Raw genomic sequence first — 24,162 nt, forward strand, 5'->3', positions numbered from 1 at the left:
AACATCCCTGATACCGTGAAACTCCAGGTATCTGTCACCTACCAGGTCACCTGGGGCCGCCCAGCGCTGTCCAGAGTGCTGCTTACCTGCGCCTTCAAAAGCAGGCTTACTCTGCAGGAAGGGCACGAAGTCCCAACTGTGTCTCCGGTTTGCTAGCTGTCAGATTTGTATAAATGAACTCCCACAGTCTGGACTCGGAAAGATCGTGTTCTTTGCCCAATGGGAGGAACCCCAGGGGTGGGGAGGCAAAGCTTGGTATTTCAAACAAGCATAACAATGAAAATCCTTTGGAGGGAGATTTTCCTGTTACTGACCAGCTTGGTGTAATGATTTGGCTTCCGTCCTGACCTCTCACAATGGAAACAATCTCAGTGTACTAGATTGGTTTGTTGGTGGCGGAGAGGGGGATGGGGAGGAGTGGGTGAAGAGAGAGAGAGAGAGAGAGAGAGAGAAATAGAGTACTGAGGCAGAGAAAAGGAGAGACTAAAGAGGGAAAGAGAAAAGCATACAAAGACAGGAGACAGAGAAACAGAAAGAGAATAGATAATATTAAAACCATAAATATATCTTATTGCTCTATGAAGATTAAATGGACATTATTCAAGTCTTAGAGGTAACATACTACTCTATTGTCCCATTAAGAATAACTAAGACATGTGTCAGAATCACGTGGTTTTGAATCGGATTAGTTTTTCTTTTCCTTTAAGAAAAAAAAAAATATTTTAAAATACGGATTAGGCCAACCATTTCTGCCACATTAAACTCCTGTGGACATCTTCGTCCCAGTCATGGATAAATACTGCCCTCTGGTGTCCTTTCTTAGTCTTGCAGCTGCAGTCACAATCGTCTAATCCGCCTTAAAAGATTGAAGCAGGAAGACTGTAGTTGCAGAGATCATCTCTTTTTACTGCCTTGGCACAGGGGGGAAAAGAGATCACAAGGAGTTCACCTCCAGGGACTTCTCTTTGATTAGAGCCTCTTTTTTAGTCACAGAAAGGGCTAAGTACTACTTCAGTGCAATCTAATTGGACAAGAATTTATTAAGCACCAACTATTACTTTCAAGGCATAGGGTTAGAATTTATAGATACAAAGACAAAAACCACACACACAGCCATTTGTATTTTCCTGGAGGAAAAAGACACATAAACAGATAAGAATAAAAAGATAATGTGAAGTAAGGGAGATAACTACAAATCAAAGGGTAGGGAAAAGCCTCATTCATTCTTCATTCAATTAATTTTTAATGAAATTCATTCAATGTTCAGTACACTGTACCACCTAGCTATCAATTTTCTATCTTTGTGATCTGTTACAATGTAGAGCCTCATTTTTATTTATAGAACATGAGTGTTTAGAATAAATAATCTCCTTCTAGACCTAAATCTATATTCTTTTAACCCTAGCAGCAGAAATAAGATGAGTAAATGTAATGAGAGAAAGAAAACACTGTATTGAAAATCAGAGAGGTCCTGAGTTAAAGGGATTATTTCAGGATCAGGAAGAGGGGAGAGGGAGTTGGGCTTAAGTGATTTGTTCATGATCAAATATTAGTAATCCAGATTTGAACTCAGGTCCTCCCGACTCCAGGGCTGGTGCTCTTTCCATTGGGTCATCTAGTTTGATGTCTAATATGACCCTAAGCATGTTGTTTAATTTCTCTGTAGCTTAGTTTCCTCATCCATAAAATGGAGATTAATAAAAGAGCCTTTCTCAGAAGACCATTATGAAAAAGTATGTTTTATAGTTGTATTATTATTATTATTGTAAATAGTCTAGCTCCAAATTATTTCTCACAATTTGAACTTGAGTCCAGTCTCAGTTTGGGTTCACAATAGTGTCTGCTCAAAGGGGTACACTATTGATACCCCCTCCTAAAACTGTAGTCAAATGTCATCAAAGGTATGGTTCCCACTAATGGTCTGTCAACAGATACAATTAATTCTTTAACAAAGGCACTTAATAAGATGACATAGTAAGAAAAGCAGCCAGGAAACATTTCTCTGTAAATCAGGACAGCAAAGACCTTCCCACAAATACAGTGTTCGTGAAGAAAGGGTGCACATAGAATACACAGGTGGTGAGGGACACATGGCCAAGCCAAATCACAACTTGAATCTTTCAAGTCTTCAGTTTCCTTCTGCTTTTAATATAGTTCTCACTCAGTTTTCCCTGGGAAGTTCACTTAACTAACTCCAAGTATTTTTGCATCTCTGATTGACACTTGAAGATCTTTTTTGAGTCTATAAGCACCCTTACTGCCAGAGGTTCCACTCTTGAAATTTATCCCTAACTAACCTCCTGTGAGTGTTTGTGTATCTATGCTTGTGTTGAGAGTGTGCTTCTCTCTCAACCATGCTTCAAATTTCCACCTGCTGGATGAGCCATGATTAATTGCAGGAGAAAGAAGAGAGAACCCCCTCCCCTCTTTCAGGTAGCTTTAATTTAAAAGCAGGAATTGAAAATAACCACAAGCTGGGAGTGAAAAAAAGGACTTTCCTTTTCCTGGAGACAAAAAGACATACCATATGCCTCATAAGGGAGGGGGATAAGTTATTTTTAAAGGTAAAATCAACACAACTAAAATTGAGTTAAGCTGCCCAGGAACTCCCATTCACAGGAAGAAAGTGGGGAACACATTTCCATTCAGGTCCTCTGGCTCAGGAAATGATTGATATCTTAGTCTACCTTGCTTTTCAATGCCACAGGTTTGCTAGATGATCCCCAAATCTATATATTTAGCCCTAATCTATTCCCTGAGCCGTAGTTGCATATTTCTAATTACCTCTTGAATATTACGATATTCCAATATATCCTATAGACTCATCAAACTTAAGTATTACAAAACCAAGATTATCTTCAAATTTTCCAACTTTATTATACCGGACACCAGTGATGTGGAAGGCAAATAGAAATAGGTCCATTAATTCATATGTAATTATTCCTGAGGGCCACCTATTGGTTTAGTTTTAAAACATATTATTTTCAACCATATTGATTTCCTCAAATAAATGCATGTCATTGCATATTTATTTATTTTGTTAAATATTTCCCAGTTACACTTTTTTTAAAAAATTATGAATCAAATTATCAACAAAAAAATGACACCATTTGTTCAATACCCAATTACATTTTAATCTGGTTCAGACCGCATTTGGGAATATTGTGTTATACATATGACCCATGGACAATATGCTTGACACACCTTTGTATATAGTAATTATTCTTGGGGTTTTGTGATCCATTGATATTAACTTTCCATGTCATTCCAGTTCCTATCTTTGTTTTTGTTTTGATTGTTTTTGAACTCTAACCCTTATAATCTTATATATATATATGTATATATATATACATATATATATATATAATTATAATGAATATAATTCAATAATATGCCTAAGCAATACCATCTACTTGGTGATTTCTCCAGTTTCTAGTATCTCCTTCCCTTCCAAAAATTTCCTGATATATACATATTTACATATGTGTCATCTTCTGTGATAGAACATAAGCACCTTCAGGGCAAGTATTATTTCATTTGATCAACATATTTGATCAGATTGTTGATATGTTGATCAACATTCGATCAGCAGCACCTAAAAATTGCTGGTATATATATATATATATATATATATATATATATTAGTCATTCAATAAATGCTTATTAATTTGACTAATTGGACATCAGAAGTTAGGACTACTCAAATCAATTCCACAATGATAAGTTCGTTGGAGCATTGGAGCAGGACTCAGAGGAAAATATTTCATTTACATAGCTCAAGGAACTGGAATAAAGACTGCACCTGTGATTTCATTTAAATGAGGAACTCCCAAGAGATAGAACACCCTCTAACAATTCAGGTCAGCAACTTCTCTGCAACTTATTTTCTTGGAGAGTTGCCTAGAGGAAACTTTTTGGTCTCAGAAGCCCTTTACATGCCTAAAATGTTTTGAGAGCTCCACAAAACACTTTTCTTTTTGAGGGTTGTATCAAAGTGTGTGCTGAATCTAGCATGAGATCTAATTGTTAAATTGTCAGTATGAACATTTACAATTCAGAAATTGGCAAGCATGAAAAATCAGGGATTGATTTGTTTTGTTAATTGTCTAGACAAGAAAGTGATTGAAAAAATGTTAATAATTATAATTAACTTAATAATATATCACACATACATTTTCCCCCCAAGGCAGTCAGTCCCTATGTCTACTGGTACAATTGTCTACTGGTTAAATGATTTTGCTTACAATGTCTACTGGTACAATTCTGGTTATATCTAGTGACATTTACTGTATTACAAATTATTTTTTAAAATATCATTAAGAAAATTGTTTTGACTTTACAGATTTCCTTAAAGGGCATCAGGGACCATGTGAAGACCCTAAAGGTCTCCAGATAATACTTTGAGAACTATTGGCCTAGAACACTGAGAAGTTAAATGATTAGCCTAGGATTACAAAGGCAATATGTCAGAGGCAAAATCTGAAATTGTCTTTCTGAATCAAAGTCCAAACTCTCTACCCACTGTACCATACTGTCTTTCTAGTCCAAGAAAATTTGCTATCTTCCTTCACACCAACTTCAGTTGGTCAGTATCTTCTCCTGAGAAATGTTACCACCAAAGCAGCTAGGCAGGACAGTGGGCAGAGCACCAGCCCTGGGATCAGGAAGGACCTAATTGAAATTCAGCTTCAGTCTAGTGTGAGCCCTAGCAAGTAACTTAACCCAGATTGCTTAGCAAAAAAATCCAAACAAGCATTCACAAAATCATTTAGACCTTAGTATGAATAACAAAAGATCATATCATCACTTTCAGGAGCATTTACAGAATAATAAACTTTGATTTACAGTATTTGTAGCATGATAAACATTGATAAACTGAAGAGCTGAGGCCCCTGGTTGGAATTTCAGACAATGAACAGATGGGACAGGTATTAAAGGCGGGAATATAACTTTCTCAGCAATCCTGGAGCCTACTAAAATCATTTATGACCATATATATTAATCTACACAGTGATAGATGAAGATCAGTTTCTTGCCAAAAAGGCAAGAAATACTGAAGAATAAGAATGGCATTGAAAAGGGAAGTGAAAGCATGCCAATAATAAAACTCCCACTTTTCCAGTTTTTCAGCGAGCTAGCCCAGCTTCCATATACTATTAGAAAAAGCCCAAATCAAGGACCTAGTCCTGTACCTTTGACCTTGCTATTTTGAGCCACCTTCATGGGACTTCACGCTATTTACCTTTATGTACCAACTCATGCCTTTCTCTAAACAGGATGGGCCTTACAAAGCTCCTCTGCAATTTGTCATTAACCTGGATTACCTCTCACTATCCATCTTTTCTGAGTCTTTTAACAAACTACTAAACTCCACCAGAAGTATTGAAATAAAGATCATGTCCTAAGTATCTATCATTACTTTATCTGTGCTCTTGCTGCTGCCTTTCACTCACTTTGTTCTATTGCCATTGATTGTTTCTCTCAGTCCCGATATGATATAATGAATAAAGAGTTGGATATGGAGCCAAGAAGATCTGTATTAAAATTTTGATCTATCACCTACAAGCTAGGTAACCCTAAGCAAATCATTTAATCTCTTGTGTATTTTGGTCAGCTCTCAGATGTTTAATTGCATTCATGAAGAAATGTCTTTATCTGGAAATTACAGGTTCAGACCATATTCCCTATCTCAGTCCCAATATTAGCTATTTAATAAAGGAAAGAAAAATAATATCAACAACAATAGTAACAGCTATCATTTATATAGCATTTTAATGTTTGACAATAGTTTTACATAGCTATAGATATAGACAGAGATAGATAGATAGATAGATAGATGATAGCTATTATCTAATTGATCCCTATAACAATGCTGGGAGATGGATTCTATTATTAACATCAGTTTACAAATGAGAAAACTGAGGCATAAGGGTAATGAGTGACTTGTTCATGATCACCCAGCCAGTGTCTGAGATAAGTTTTGGAGAGGAAATCTGAGAAATGTATTCTAATATAATCATTCTGTGGCTTCAGTTACATTCTCTTGTCCTTTTCAACATTTGTGTAAATTAACACAATGCATCTAATGAACTGTCAGTTGAACTAAAAGTACCCCATGGGCAAAAGAAGGTCCCCAAGGATTTTATGGGAGTATTCAATGGTCTGCTTTGGTTACTTTAGGGTACTGAAAGATGAGTATATTCAGATAATTTTCTTGTATTCATGACTGTGTTAGGTTATGTTCATCATCCATTTTTCTCCTGCAAGCATTCAGTTTCCAAAGATTTAAGAAAACCACCAGTGTGTGTAAATAAACGTTGAACTACATGATGGAAACCAGCATCTTCTTTTTTAACATTGCACTTAACGCTAGGAATAAAATGAGTAGTTTACTCGAAAATGCTTCATTATCCAGTCCTTGGGGGAATGGGATCAAACCCACTGGAATGGAAATTGCTATTGCCAAATGGAAGACTAGGCTCTGGCATAATGGGGCATGTGCCACAAATGAGCAGGAGTAAAGTGTGATTTAGAGGAACTGGCAGAGACAGGCAGTGTTCGTGACAGCCGGCCATTTTGTTGACATATGTGGTCTTCCTCAAAACTCACTTGTGTAATCATGACATGCCAAACTAGAATCTGTCATTATTTCTGAAGTGTATTAATCATTCGACATTTAGAGGTACCTAATTACCTACAATTGAAAGAACTCAAAGGCAAGTAGATTGGTGTAAGGACAACATTTCTGTGTCTTCAGTCAAAATATTAAAATGTACACAATGTGTTTCTACAACTTGATAAAATTAGATTCAATAGACTGACCAGTTAAAGGCGGAGAAGGCGGAGGAGGAAACTATCCCATATCATCTGAGGATTATGGAATACATTAGCCAGTCATGTTAGTTGATTACTTGAGTTTGAAAGGTCTGAGGTACAGTGGGCTAAAACCTTTCAAACATCCACACCAAGTCCAACATCAATGTAGTGAGCCAGTGGGAGCTGACAGTCACCAGGATGTCTAAGAATAGGCAAACAGCCCCAGGTCAGAAAAACAGAGTCAGTTAAATCTTACATATCAAATAACATTGAGCTCAGGCCCATGACTGGCCACTGTACTTCCAAATTAGCTCAGTCAGAATGTCCTAATCTCAAACAAATAAAGAAAGGATGGAAGGAATGAATAAAGACACAAAGAAATGAATGAATTAATGAATTGTTGTTTGCCCTTGATTTTCCAAGAGGACTAATGAATGACATCATCAGGTGATGTCTTGACTTACAAATGAATTGGATTTAAATGAGGCAGAGTTGTATAAAGTCATTTGCCCCTCTCTCTCTCTCTCTCTCTCTCTCTCTCTCTCTCTCTCTCTTTCTCTCTCTTCCAGAGTAATCAAAGTCCAGTGACAAAACAAAAGCTATGAATAAATGAATAATAAATATAAAAATGGAATATTATGGATTGTAGTACATTTCCTTAGAAGATACCAACCAAGTTCATTATTAGGAGTTTTCAAGTGAAGACTAATTAGCACTTGTTGGGTATGTTGGAGAAAGAATTTATTTTCCAGTATAACTGAGATTGGATGGTCTTTAGGGTCCCTTCATAAATTAAAATTTTTAATTATTGATCTCTTGAAGTAGGAAAAGACATAAAAGAGAAAACTTGAGGAGGGCATGATTATTGTCTTCAAACATTTGAAGGATTAGCATATTGAGCAAAGGTTACATTTATTCTGGGGTTTTTTGAAATGTCAGAATTTAATAATTTACTTTAAAAAATCTGTATTCTGATATCCATTAAAATAAAACAAAACTAAAGCATCAATAATACAATTAAAGAACTAGCTCTTAGAATTTAGTTATTTTTTTCATTATAGTTTTTTTGACAAAACATATACATGAGTAATTTTTCAACATTGACCCCACAAAAACTTCTATTCCAACTTTTCTCCTCCTTCCCTCCATCCCGTCCCCTATATGGCATGTAGCCCCATACATGTTAAAAATGTTAATGTATATGTTAAATACATTATATATATATATATATATATATATATATATATATACACACATATTTATACAGTTATCTTGCTGCACAGGAAAAATTAGATGTGGAAAGTAAAAATAACTTGAGAAGAAAAACAAAATTGCAAGCAAACAATAACAGAAAGAGTAGAAATGCTAAGTTGTGATCCACACTCATTTCCCAGTGTTCTTTCTCTGGGTGTAGGTGGTTTTGTTCATTAGTGATAATTGGAACTGATTTGTATCCTCTTATTGCTGAAGGTAGCCACTTCCATCAGAATTGATCCTCATATAGTATTTTTGTTGAAGCATATACATTTATTCTGTTTACCAAAAGTGAAAGTTATGAAAAAGTTGTTCTTCATTTTTATTTTTTATTTTTTTTACAATTTTTGGAGGTGCCAATTCTGTAAAGACTTTATGAATATGTTATGCTGTTTTCTACATATATGTTTAGTATTCATATTGACTAATCATCTATGATTTTAAGCAGACTATCTTTTCTCTTGATATTGTGAATATTTATTTTTGCTTTGTCTAATAGTAATATGTTAACTCCCAATTGATGAAACTACCCAAGCCATAATAAATTTTGTTTCACTGTCTCACTGTTTATGTTTGCTTTTGTAATGTGTGTTTTTAAAATATAGTAGAATGTTTTTGTTTTATTCCACTCTTCTAATCTCTTTTGTTTTATTCTATTGTTAAATCCATTGACATTTTAATTTATGATTAAGATTGCATTACTCTATGTATTTCTATTTTTGTGATCTTCATCTTTCTTTTATGTCAATAAATTGTTTCTATTAGTTTTTCTTACTTTAGTTTATTTTAAAGTTTTTCTCCTTAATTCTTAATTTGACCCACTGCAAATTCTTTAAATTTACTTAGATTTTTCCTTTTTTTCACATTTACCTACCTATGTTCTTCCTTTTCCTTTCCCTCCTTCTCCCTCTCCTTTCTTCTCCCTCTCCCTTTATTTCTCCCTCTCCACTCTTTCTTTCCCATTCTCCCTCCTCTCCCCTTCTCCCTTTGAATCTTCCTTCCTCTCCCTCCTCCTTTCTCTATTCTTCTCTCTCCCTTTCCCTCTCCCTCTTTTCTCTCCTTCCTCTCTCTTTCCCTTTCCCTTTTGCTCTTTCCCTCTTTTCTCCTTCTCCCTCCCTCTGTCATTCTCACTCTCACTCCCCCGCCTCTCCCTTTCCCCTCTTTTTCTCCTTGTCCTTCACCTTTCTCTTTTCTGGCCCAATAAATCAAATATTTTAAAACCTTTCCTGCCTCTATCCCTTTGTCTCTTTTTAAAAGTTTCTTTCTTTGTGCCCTTTTATAAATAGTTTTCCTTTGAGTAAAAAATTAAATTATACTCTTCATTTTTTCTGACTTGACCAATATACTTTTATTATTGGTGGACACATAAGGAAAATTAGATCATAGACAGACAAATGGCCAATTTAAAGAATGTGTGGAATATCAATTTTATACTTCTACAACTGGATTAAAAAGGCAAGGATAAATTGAGAGTGGTATAAAGTTGAAAGAGAAATGGGGTTTAGTTGGGAGGAAAGTGTTGAAGTACAATAGTGAAATGGGGAAAATGCAGTTAGGAAATTGATGAAGATATTGTACAATGACAAAATTGTAATATTTTAGGAATAAGTATGGAAAATTCAGTAACTTTTCCATTACCTTGCCAAAAGTTGGCATTTTCTACCATAGCAACATGTTTCCCAATAGTTTCTTCATGATAGCAATAACTAGTCTACTCCTAGGTATTTGCAGTTAGGTCATTCCTCCAGATGTTCAATTAAAATAAGCCTTAAGTCATGCTTCCACAGCTTTTTCCCCTTCATTATTAGTCTTCTTTTCAAGTCTATTCTGATTTTTATTTTTTCATTCATAGATTGTGCACTTAATTATTCTTTATTTATTTTCTCTAAATCCTTTATGAACAATTAAGTTTCTGAGTCAGATTTGAGCTCTCCTCTTCTCCCTTCTCTATGTTACTATCTTTGCTGATTTCATCCCAACCTCCATGATATCTAATCATATTCATTCTTAGAAATATCATTTCAGGAAGGTAGCAATGTTAGATGGATTGATGTATAAGAGGGATTGCTCTGGGTTCCAAATCATAGAGCCTAGTCAGGTCCTCCATCCATTGTCATGATAAGTTTTCATTCTTAAGTTTATTTATGGGGACAATCTGAATCCTCCTACATTCAAATCTTATCTCAGATACTTACTGTGTAGTCATGGATAAGTCACTTAACTGATTGCTTCAGTTACCTCCTCTGTAAAAAGAGCAGGAAAAGGAAATTATAAACTACTTTTGTATCTTTGTCAAAGAAACTTTAAATGGGATCATGAAGAGTTGGACACCTCTGGAAAATGAATGGCCAACAATAATAAAATAGTCTACCACTTTGTATACTTGCTGATCTTTGAAACTAATAAATCTCTTCTCAAATGGGACATTGCCCAGGGAGGTACAACCTTTTTTCAAAGAAATTGATTCTTTGATATGAAAATCTCACCCACCCTCTAATATGATCACCATTTTTAGATCTCTGTCTCAATGCAGATATACACTAGGAAAGTAGATTTCAAATCAATAAAACAGAAACCCACAATCAAGCCATCCAAAAATGTAGTACATTTCTTAAGTAGGTAATACATTTCTAACCACTTGATATTTCTTTATGACCATTTAAATTCCTTTATACTCCAGATTTTCTTATTTATTTATAATGTATCTTAGAGATGATATGTAACTTGGAAAAATTTGTGTTGAACAAGTGAGACTTTGTACCCGGCAGTAACTTTTGATCGTAATATCATAGTCTGACCAAAGGATGCTTTTATTTCTTCATTTTTTCCTAGACAGAATATGATGTTGATCTCTGAAGAAACCTTATAAAAGACTCTTGTCCAAAGCCCCTTATTTTCAACAGTTTTCCCAAGCAAAGGTATATGGCTGAGAATGTTAATACTCTGTTATACAAGATTTTTAAATTATAAGTGATCCAAAGGACAGTGGAGAGGTACATGGTAAGCATAACTAAAACTGTAACATATTTCCAATAGCTGAAGAAATGACATAAAATTTATCATAATGTATATCAAGAAAGGAAGTAGTCAAGCTATGTGGTAATGAATGAAGTATAATGGTGGAGCACAGTCAGAGTGTGCTATTGGTCCCTTTGAAATTGGGCCACAAAGAAGACTTCTAGAATATTGGGTCAATTCTTGGCAGAGAAACTATGCAAGGACAGTGACAAAAGTGGCATAACATGAAAAAAACATAGATTATAATTTGAACTAATGAAAGGAAAATTTTAGTCAATTAATGCAGAGCTCCATTGATGAAGTAGTTCATATGTATATAATAGATATCATGCTTGGGGAATAATATGCAGAATTATATGACATTTAGAGAAAGATGAATTGCTTTCAGTAGTGAAGAATAACATCATGATGGATCATCTGCTGAAAGATCAGCAAAACCAGTTCTTAAAATATAAATTTGTTGGATTATTTTTGATATTAAGCTATATCATTCAAAGGATTTTGAGAATTTTTATATTTCCCTGATGTGATACATTTTCCAATATAAATACATTGAAGTCTTTCCTCTTTTCAAAGAATAATATAACACAAGAAATTTGCTATGTGATATTGATGAAAGTCAGGAACAGCGTTGGCCAAATAGTATATATTTTGTGACAAATAAATAGAAATTCATAAATTTTTAAAATATACCTATAAAATATGTTTTTTTCCTTTTAAAAATGTCAAAATCCAAAAAGAAGGAAAATCAAATATTTTTAGGTAAAATTGATTTATATACATATATACACATATACTTTCACAAATTTGTGTATATATGTGCATATGTATGCATACTCATAAATACTTAAATTTTATTTTTTAATTTTAAATTTAACTTAAAATTTTAAAGAACCTTGTGATCTCAAGAGCACAACTATTTTCTCTCTGTTTTATATATTGTTTTACATTTGTATTCAGATTATCATTGAATAAAGTGATCGTCAATGTTGTATCTTAGAGAAGAGTTCTTAAACAATGTTTTCCTTTACTGAATCAATTATTTTGATCATAAAGTCAACAGGCACAATACAGCTTATATTTCCTACATCTTTTGATTAGAAAAATTTGGTTTTCTATAGAATAACATTTCTGAAAGCCTGCTTCTTCCCTTTTCATACTCTTATAAAAGATTAATTTTATGCATATAGAGCTATCTCTAGAATTTTTGTAGAGAAGTCAAAAGAGGCAAAAGAATCTAATTATCAATGTATTTTTTGTCACTATCTGCATATATATGTATAAACAATAAATGTGATTTTCCCCAAGATTTGATTTTTTTCACCTTTTTGAATTGTAAATAAATTCCTCAATGACCTTATAATTGTGTCACTTCCAAAACTATCTGTCTCTAAGTGCACTTAACTTTCTTATTGTTTTCTTACTGACTCCAAGTTTAACAACCTGGCCAATACACCACACACTCCCTCTTCTATTTCCAATATATGTATATTTCATTAATCAATCAATTAACAAGTATTTATTAAAGTTAGTTATTATATGCCAGGCACTAAGGAAACAAAGACAAGAATGAAAGAAGCAAAAACTAAGGTCTGTACTTTAAATAAAGGGGAGAATAAAAGCTTTCAGTTTTAGTAGTGATTTATTTCCACAGTGTTGCATTTTTATCTGGATAGTTGATACCTATGAGTCTTCTTAAGAAATTACCATGTCCAGTGAATTGGTGAAAACATAAGATTGGAGAGGAGTGAAGAAAATCTGATCCATCCATTTTGTTCAATCATAGAGATGTTTTATAAAAGAATTGTTAATTCACAGCCCAAAACCAATACATTGATACCTTAATCAATTAAGTGTGCTTCTTGGAGTTAAAGATCAGTCAGTCAAACACATAAAATATTTGAAAACAGTTTCTAGATGTTGAATCAAAGGAATTAATAGTATAGTTCATCAAGCTGGGAAAATGTAGTTCTTTAAGTGTTTGGATAAAATTAAATTACAAAATGTACTAAAATTGGTTGACAGAATTGGACACACATTTCAATCTATGCATATGATTCTATAGAAGTATTCCAGCAAATGCTTAGGGATTCAAGTTTCAGGACCAGTTTTCAGGAGGTAGATCCCTTGAGCTTGTAACAGAGGGCATTAAGGTGGTTGGGGGGATGGGAAGAGTGAGCTCAAAGGAAGTGTTATATTCCTCTTCTCTCTCCACATTGAATATCATTGGAGAGGGGGAACAGTAATAAATAATATACTTAAATGGGAGTTGATAGAGGACAAATTAGACATGTGAAGAAAAATGAAGCTTCAAACTTTACAAAGCCCTTGATTCTTAGTGCCCATTAGGGAGGTATAGACACACCAAGGAAGCTTTGTAAGGATTACCTAAAGGGAAACAGGGACTTCTAATAATGAGGAAGTGTGAATTTCCATCTTTTTTAACATGAAGTCTCTCTGTGTTAACTTTCCATTGGAATTTTTATGTACTTGTCAGAGACTATGGCTTAGGTTTGGAAGATGTTTAGTGAGATTTCTTATAACTTCACTTTAGTAAATATCCATTTCTAAAAGATAATTTACTCTGGCTTGTTGGGTAATTAAAATTAATCAGCAAATCAGTGTGAAACACAATTGTGGGAGCGCGTAAGTAATAATATTAGAAACCATCTGAACACCTTAGGGTTACTGTTAGACTTTGACAGAAGTATTCAGCTAGTCTCCAGGAAACTGACTTGCTAGTGTGAGCTGGGAAGGAATCCGGGAAACAATGTCACATGAATATATCACACTATCTCAACTCTATTTTAGTCATTTCCAGGGCAGATCTCTTTTCATTCCTTTCATTATCATCAAATTTTTGACTAAGACAGCAACTGGATGTTTTAGAAAGAGATTAAGTTTGTATTTGTCTAAGGGCAATTATTTCTACATGACAGATGAAATTAGCACACCTAATTTACTCCTGCCAACAAAAACAACCCCTCAAACCTTCATTTCAAGTTAGCTATTCCCCTGCATTAAAGGGAGTTTTTTTTTTTTTTTTTAACCAAAACAAGCTAAAAAACAAAGTATTTGATTATTATTCCAAGAAGGTCACAATTTGAATATATATAATCTATATCTGTATCTATAGCTATCGATGTGTATGTATATGTATATGTATACACATATATCAATCTATCTACATATATATACATATCTATATCTACATATCTATGTGTGTATATCTATATACATCTATGTGTGTGTATATATGTATATATAAACATATATATTTATATCTTTTTTATTTAGAATCAGAAGTCCTGGGTTTGAATCTTGTGCTCTCTCTGTCAGAATTTGAATAGTTTTTGGTGTTATGTTCCAATTTGACTGAAAAGAATGGAAGAACAGATGGCCTAAAACCCTAGGGGTCACATATGCTCTGTGCCAGCTGCTGGCAGTACCAGAGAGGCATGGATAGCAGTTTTAGGGTGACCCACAATGGCACTATACCATATGGCTCACAACTTTTCCTAATCTAGTATTTACCATATTGGACAAATAAGAGTGTTTTAGTTTTGAGAGAAGGACTAAAGAGGCTGTGTTGTAGAGGAGGCTTGTGAACCTAGGAGGAGGAAATTTGAGCAAAAAATTACACTAAGTTGGAAATGCTAAACATCCTATAGTCATTGGTAGCAGATTAGCAAGTCTGTGATCTCACACACTTTCCCTTTAAAAATAAATGAGTACCCTGAAGTTCTTTAAAAGGTTGGAAACCACTTGACCAGGGAAGCCCTTTGGAATATTGTGGTAATATTTTAAAGTCAATTTCCACAATGCAGACTGGGCCTGGGTTTGAATACAAGTCCTTAAAATTTCAAGTGTTGGTATGAAGTTGACCAACAACACAAAGCTGTGAGGCTTTAAATATTCTTGGCTTGGCTCCCAGAAAATCAATTAATCAGACTGGCAGTTCACTTCTAACAATGGAGGGAGACTTGCCAGTTTAAGGCAGACAAGAAGAAAAAAAAATCAACTGTCATTGGAAATATAAACTAGTCAATTTTAGAGATAAAAAAGTATTGATTTTATTGAAAAAGTTTCCATTGTTTTTACATATCGAAGCATTGTGCTTAATTCAGTTCAACTCAATAAACATATATCAAATATTTACTATGTGCCTGACACATAAATAAAATTTTTATATTTTATTTTTGACAAGTCAAAATTTTATATTTTCAATGTTCTGATCAATCAGATGTATTGCTTTTACATTAGGCTTAGTCAGAGAGAATAATGATGGATGTACCTGATCAGTGGTGTCAAACCATAAGAATCTCTGCTTGTGCTATATTGGCTTAGAAAAACTACATACTAACATTATTTATGTTCTATTATGGTTTTATTTGTTTTTATAAATATTTCCCAATTTTGTATAATCTGGTTGTGGCTGAAGATGGGGAACTTTATGTTTAACACTTTCAATATATATATAATACTCTTTATAATTTCTGTATTGTTTGAAAGTACAGGAAGCTTTAAATAATTATTATTTTGGGGGTTATGAATTATACATGACATTTATTTATGTGACATATAAATACAGTGAAAATATATATCTTGCAAATCCTCCTACCTTTCCTTTTAATGAACTTATCAAAAGAGAAAAAAATACTAAAATTTGCTATAATGTAGCAAATTAATCCATAAATTGGAGATGAGGCACATTTCTAAACTAAATTTAATTACTATTCACTTAATGATATATAGTTACATGAATAATATTAAGAGCCATTTTTCAATAGACAATTTGGCAAAAAACATGAAAAACGTTTTTTTTTAAAGGAAAAAAACCAAAAGCCCATGTAATACAACCCACATACATACACACACATGCACATGCACATACTTATATATAATTATATAACATATGTTTAATGGAATGCAAAATTCAAATGAAGATATTTCTGAGATTCCACCTCATGCCTTTGAAAATGGCAAAAGTGATAAAAGACAAAAATAATTAATGTTGGTGGAGATTTTGGTTTTCTAGAAAACAAAAGAGGGTTTATGAGAAAAAGAAATGTTAAATTGTTCATAACTTTAGATCCAGTAATCCTAAAACTAGACAAATGCCCTGAGGAGATCAATGTCAAAAAGTTAAGAGTCCTTGAATATTAAATTATAAAAAGAACTTTTTCTTTTTTTCAAGGAAGTAACCAAAACCTGGAAACAAAATGGAGGCTCATCAATGGGATTCCATATGTCTCATTTTACAAATTAGGAAAATGAGGCCCATAAAGGTAAGTGACTTGCTCAGAGTCATACTGCTATTATATGGCAGAACTGGAATATGGACCTCAGCCCTGTAAACTCCAAATCAAATCTAAGCCTCATCACAATTACAATAGGTTTCATTTTATGCAGAATGTCCCAAAAGTCTTAGTGAAGTTTTAAGCTTTAATAGCTTATATTTTTGTTAGAGAATGATTGAACAATTTCTTAGAAATGAATACAGTGGAAATTGAATTGTAAGACATAATGAATGATTTTTAAAAAGCAGAAAAAACATGATGAAATTATAAAATTGATTCATAATGAAAAAAATTAAAAAGCAGAAAAACAAAAATGTGATACATAGTACCACATAAAATAATATATTAAAAAATAACACCAATATTTGGATGAATTGCTATGATCAGTTCAGAGGACCAATCATGAGTTTCTTCCACATCCCTTTTTTTTGAGGGAGGAGTGGAAGTCCAGGTTAAATGTCTTACTGGGACATTTATACTAATGGTGACACAATAAGTGTCTGAGATCCTATTTGAGCTCAACTCCTCCTTACTGCAGAGCCAGTGCTCTATATACTTTACCACTAGCTGCTTTCATTTCACTTTTTTCATTAAAGAGGTGCTGGAGCATGTATGTTAAATGTTGCATACATTTTTTTTTTTTTTTGCTTAACTATTTTTCTTTTTAAAAGGGAGATTTCCTATGATGAAGGTAATTGGTGGCTTAAGGCAGTTAAAATGCAAAAGGCATCTATAAATTATTAAAGCAAAAAAATGTTTACACAGACAGGAAATGTTGGTGGTCTCCTGTTTTCTTTTAGGGGGAGACGCATGGAAGGAACAGCAAGGGAAAAAAAATTAGAAGGAAGGACTCTAAGAGTCTCATTATAATGTCACATTATGTGATGCTGGATGATGTTATAGTTAAGATTGCTAAAGTGAGTTTCTTCTGGTACTTTTAGTAACCAAACTCTCTTGGACAGTATCCAGTATGGACCCATTAAAACAAAATTCTGTTTTGGTTCCTTGTATCATTGCATAGGCCCAGTGTATTTTCTCATTAAATTCTGGCTCTCCTTCAAGATCAATACCAGAAACATCATTTATGCAAAGAAAAATCTCCCCTACACTTGTATGTTCTGTTATTCTTGCTAATTTGAAATGTACTCCAATTACTTCATTTCAGTAGTGATTGATGACCATCAAGGTAAGTCTCTGTTATCAGATTTCAATAAATAGAAAAGCAGGTTTCATCATTAAAAATAGCTTAGGAAAAACTATTAGACTCTAAGAATTCTATTTTTAGTGTAACCACTCTGGAATAGAAGATATATTGGGAAGTAGCAATACAAAGCTAGATGTCTTCTTTAAAAATTATAAATAATTTTCTAGCACTTGGACCCAGGCCCTATGACTTCAAAGCAACTGTAAAACTCTTCACAATTATATGCTGCATTTCAATAAAAGGTGTCTCAAAATCCTAGTGAAATTTTATTAGTTTTGATTGTTTTAAGCCTTAATATATTAATACTTCAAGTTACCCCAAGACTTTCAAGATACTCTTTATACTCATTTAAATTTACAAATTCCTTTTTATTTACAATAACCCTTCTGGAAAGGTAGTTCAGATATTATCTCCATTTCACAGATAAGGAAATTGTTTTGTATTTGTGTTACTGTCTTTACTGCTTGCATAGGGTATAAGTCAAATCATTTCTTTAAACTTCATCAATAAAATAATATGTCAATACTACTAATATGAAATAATCAATGAGATTAATAAAAAAGACATTATTTTGATTACTGTATTCTCTTCCAGCTCTAAATTCTATCATGTTAGTGCTTTCCCAAAGTAATCAGAGCTAGTGTCAGATAGGGTAAAATTTGTACATCATTAAAAAGGGAATTCTTGGTCAAACAAGTATAGAACTAGACAACCTTGTAGTGTTTTTTTCTAATTCAGAGGTTCTTTTTGTTGTCATTCTTGTTTCAATTATATCCAACTCTTTGTGAACATATTTTGGGTTTTCTTGGCAAAGATACTGGATTGCTTTGCCATTTCTTTTTACAGATAAGAAAACTAAGGTAACAGTGTAAGTCAATTGCCCAGGATCACATAGCTAATCAATGTCTAACACCAGATTTGAATTTAGGAAGATAAATCTAAAATATTGGTGATAATGAAAATATATTGGGAATTCATGATGAAAAATGTTTTACTGATCAGAATACACAGTCAAAAATCTTAGGAGGTCACTTACCCATATCAATGCCTCCCCCTTAGGAGGAATCTTCACACCCTGTAGGAATGAGCTGAAAAAGCAAAACAAAACAAAAAAACAAAACAAAACAAAACAAAACACAAGTTTCTTTTTGATTTAGGATCCGGAGGTCAGGAATCCTGTAATACAAAGACTCAGACTAATCTATTTCTTTTTTAAAAGATGGTAAATCCTGATTCTATATAATCATATGAAGGAATTAGAAAGATGGTGGAGGATGAAATCTCTGTGCCTGTGGCTGGAGGCAATAGGGGGAGGATCTAGTAGGGTGAAGACACTTCAAAGCCCAATATTGAAGAGATATACTTGAGTGGGAAAGGGGTTGACCAAAAAATGAGAAGAGAAGACAGAAGCAGGTAATAGGGCATTTAAAAGTGAAGGATCAAAACTTTAGGGTAGAAAGTTTGAAAAAATGTGGCTCCAGAGTTGGGTTCAGAGAGAGAGGGAGAGAGAGATAAAAGAGGGGGAAGAAGAGAGAGAGAGAGAGAGAGAGAGAGAGAGAGAGAGAGAGAGAGATGAAAGGGGAGGGGGGGGGGGGAGAGAGAGAAAAGGAGAAAGATAGTAAGAGAAAAGAATAAGTAAAATCTCAAAGTGAAGTTAGAGTTCATTAATCAGGTATTACATTAGACAGTATTCAAGATGTCTGAGCAAAAAGAAGCCAAAAAGTCTAGCTTTCTTCAGCTACTCTAAAAAGTATGATTCATTTATGCATTAATTTGTTTACTTATTTATTTATTAAGAAGCACTGAAGTGAAAAATAAGCAGTAAATTCTAGATGAAATGAAAATAAATGCTTTTTGTGATCCCAGGGTCATGCAAAGGAACAAAGAAGAAACTTCTGAAACAAAAGTCTAGGCAGAAAACAAAACCCTGGGAGGATGAAGTCACAAATATACATCCTGCCTACAGACTAGGGCAAGACAAAGAAATTTATAGCCTGAGATTGGAAAAGGGAGAACAAAAGCCTCTCTTGTCAAGAATGTGAGTCTGCAGTTGTATTGTCCTGACCCCTAGTGGTGAGATAGAGCCTACAGGGCTCTGTCTAAGCAAAATGATTAGGCTATTTCTTGAACTGGATTGCATATATCACAAGGAGAATTGTCAGGAGTGTAGACTAACCCTCATAGACTGTCTTGCCCAGACTATCTTATGTACAGAAAGAGAACAGAATGAAGTTCTGTAATTAATGTTCTTAGTGGTTTTCTGGGTGTCTCTGGACCAGCTTTCATTTCAGTAGGATAATCACCACAAGTGCAGCTAGGTGTTAAAGTTCAAATCCTTTATTATCTCCTTCAAAATCTTGTCTCCTTGCCTGGGGCTTCAGCTAGCTTTCTGTAGGTCCTTCAGAAGTCTTGGTTTTAATGGAGAAGCGAAGGAGGAAGCCTGCCACCAGGGTGGTATGAGATGGGATGAATGAATTTGTCTCTGAGTTCTAGCTTATGTGCTCTATTATAGTTACATTATCATAGGTGTGAATCTTATAGAACTATATTAAGTATTAAGTACTAAGTACATGTACTAGAGAATTATTAATCACCATGCTAAACTAGATAACCATTGTATTATCAATTCTACCAACTCAACATCTTGTAAGAATCCTTGTTTCAAGTACAGAGTTCTGGACCATGACATCTCCTGCTTTCTTTTGTTTAGAACATAGGTGGTCATACCATCCCTAATTCCCCAAAAAGGAAGTGATCAAGCCTTTCCTGACTTCTCAGGAAAGAGGGTGAGAACACTAAAAAAGGAGGTGATCATGTCCTCCCAGACAGCTCAGGAAGGGAGATGAAAACACCAAAGGAAATGGGGAATCAAGCCAGATTAGCAGGTTTCTGAAGGGTCTCACTTGAAATAGGTATACATAAATCTATCAACATGGAAGATATTACAAAAATACAACATGAATCAACATGAGGAATTATACATGTCCATAAGTCCTAGAAATAGTCCAAAACCAATCTATTATCCATTATTTCATGTGTCAGAGAATCCAATAATTCCTACAAGTTTTGAAGTCCTGCAATAGTCTCATCATGTCCCAAGGAATCCAATGATTTCTGCAGATTTTGAAGCTCTGCAACAGTATTAGCAACAATTTTTCATCTCAGGGAATCCAATGATTCCTGCATGTTTTGAAGTCCTGTATCAGTCTTATGTCTCAGAGAATCCAGTGATTCCTGCTAATTCTGAAGTTCTGCAAAAGTCTTATCAACAATTTTTGATCTCAGGCAATCTGATGATTCCTGTGGGTTTTGAAGTTCTGTAACAATTTTTTTTTTTTGAATTATCAGATTTTTTTTTTATTTTTTTCACAATTATAACTTTTTATTGAAAGAACTCATGCCTGGGTAATTTTTTACAACATTATCCCTTGCACTCACTTCTGTTCCGACTTTTCCCCTCTCTCCCTCCACCCCCTCCCCCAGATGGCAAGCAGTTCTATACATGTTAAATATGTCACAATATATCCTAGATACAATATATGTGTGCAGAACCGAATAGTTCTCTTGTTGTACAGGAAGAATTGGATTCAGAAAGTAAAAATAACCCGGGAAGAAAAACCAAAAATGCAAACAGTTTACATTCATTTCCCAGTGTTCTTTCTTTGGGTGTAGCTGCTTCTGTCCATCCTTGATCAATTGAAACTGAGTTAGATTTTCTCTTTATCTAAGAAATCCACTTCCATCAGAATACATCCTCATACAGTATCATTGTTGAAGGGTATAATGATCTCCTGGTTCTTCTCATTTCACTTAGCATCAGTTCATGTAAGTCTCTCCAAGCCTCTCTGTATTCATCCTGCTGGTCATTTCTTACAGAACAATAATATTCCATAACATTCATATACCACAATTTACCCAACCATTCTCCAATTGATGGGCATCCATTCATTTTCAGTTTCTAGCCACTACAAAAAGGGCTGCCACAAACATTTTGGCAATACAGGTCCCTTTTTCCTTCTTTAGTATCTCTTTGGGGTATAACCCCAGTAGTAGCACTGCTGGATCAAAGGGTATGCACAGTTTGATAACTTTTTGAGCATTGTTCCAAATTGCTCTCCAGAATGGCTGGATGTAGTCACAATTTTACCAACAGTGTATTAGTGTCCCTGTTTTTCCACATCCCCTCCAACATTCACCATTAGCTTTCTCTGTCATTCTAGCCAATCTGACAGGTGTGTAGTGGTATCTCAGAGTTGTCTGCTCTTTCAATGTCAGATGTTTCTTAGGTCTTCTCCTTTGTTTCTAGGTTGTTCTCTTTTTCTATTTTTCTCAAGGTGCTCATTGGCACCCCATCTGATTCCTTCTCCATCTGTAGAGATACAAACAAACCCTTTCCCTCAAGCAGTTAACCTATCTGGTCCCTTCCATTGCCACATTCTGGATCTCTCCACATCACCTGGAGATTATATTGGAGCTGCTTGCATTGCACACTGCCCTTCTGTTGGGTTAAAAACCCTGTATTCTCTCCCCAGTTTGTAATCCCTTTCTCCCATCTGATTGCTTCTCTCCTGATTGTTGGGCAATTAGCAGATTTAGTTTGTATTCTACATAGTTCACTATACTCCGAAAACCACTCGAATTTTTGTCCAATGACTAGGAGTTAAAATTTCATAAGCCAAATTCTCTAATACCATCTTAACATAAGACAATGTAGCCCCACAAAGAGTGCAACCCTTTTTTAAATCTTTGGTAATTTCCAGATCAAAAGGAGTGTATTTTTTCCTTTGTTGACCTGAAGAGTCAAACTCTTCAATAACAAGGTATGCTTCTATTAAGTCAGATATATCCTGATTTTCTTTTTTAGCTTTAACTAGTGTCTTTTGTAATATTGTCATAAGGTGCTTCATAAATGATGCTGATTGTGTTACTGCCCCTCCCCCTCCTCCTTCTCCCTCCACCCATGAAGAGTTAATTGAGGGGGAAGGGTCATGAGATGGGAAATACCCTAATGGCTCCTGCTGTGAAGCATCATACTCCTTAATTTCATCAGAATTGTGCTTAACTCCTTTCCTTTTCATCTAGTTTTTCAGTATCCTCTCTCTCCTGTTCGTTCTTTTTTTTTTCTTATTCTAACACTTATATAATTGCTTAAAGCCATTTGTATTAAGTTATATGTATAGAATGTTTCTTTAGGAATTGAATCAGGACCATTATCATTTGATATTCACAGAGTTACTCTCCTACTAATTTCCACTCTGGATCTAATTCTTTTTCCTTAGAAAACCAAGGAGACATGTGTTTTAATATTTCAAAGAGTACAATGATCTACTTCCAGATTACAATCAAACCTTGGCTTTTTAATGAGTTTAACTATGCTTTTGACACATTTTCCTTGAGGTGGAAAAGAAGGCTGTTTTCTAAACATTTGTCCCATTTCAGCTGAAACACTACTTTAACCCTTAACAAAGTTTCCTTCTTGTCTGTTTTTGTACTTACCCTAATTTCTTGGTCACAGATGTAGGTCCTTAGTCACACATTTGGACGCCAAAATGTAATGTTCTCGTTGGTTTTCTGGAGGTCTCTGAAGCAGCCTTCATTTCAGTAGGGTAATCACCACAAGAATTGCCAAGTTTTAAAGTCCAAAATATTTTATTATCTCCTTCAAAATGAGAAGAATTGGCTAAATAAAAGACAGGTACAAAAATTCACTGAAGACAAAAAAAAATTCCTTAAAAAATAGAATTGGCCAAATGGAAAAAGAGGCATAAAGTTCAATGAAGATAATTGTTATTTAAAAATTAGAGTTGAGCAAATGTAAGCTAATGACTTTATGAAAAATTAAGAAATAATCAAAGTCAAGAATGAAAAAATGACAAATTCTGGGGGATGAAAAGGGTTATGAATTGATTCAAATACTCTATAGAGCAATTTGGAGAACCATGATATCCTTTAATCTAGCATTGCCATGACTAGGTCAGTCTGTATCCCAAAAGAGACAAAAAGGGAAAGAGTATATATATATATATATATATATATATATATATATATATATATATATACACACACACACACAAAAGTATTTACAACAGCTTTTTCTGGAGGTAAAGAATTAGAATTTCAGGGGATGTCCGTCAAGTGGGAATGGCTGAAATAACTGTGTTATGTGGTTATGATGGAATACTATTGTGCTATAAGAAAAGATGTATGAGGCACAACACAGAATGAGGACCCCAAAAGATCTAATAAGGGAAATGTTGATTTAGAAAATCAAAAGATAAAACTGCTAAAAGAGCAAGTGGTTACTAAAGTAACTGACCTTGAAGACAGGATGTTTTAAGAATCATAATTCTACTTGAGGAATGTGATAATAAAATTGAGGGAAAAAATTAAATAGCCCTCTAAGGCCTTAAATTATATATCTTAAGGGTTTATTTTGGTCTTGAGACTTAGTTCTCGAATCATCCAGGCAAGAATCATATGTTCTTGTGGGAATGCATAAGGTCAGTCAATTAATAAACATGTTTAATAAATATGGCAAGCATTGAGCTAAGAAAATAGATAAGTAGATTA

This window comes from Sarcophilus harrisii, chromosome 6 (genome assembly GCF_902635505.1).
Source record: "Sarcophilus harrisii chromosome 6, mSarHar1.11, whole genome shotgun sequence".
Lineage (NCBI taxonomy): Eukaryota > Metazoa > Chordata > Mammalia > Dasyuromorphia > Dasyuridae > Sarcophilus > Sarcophilus harrisii.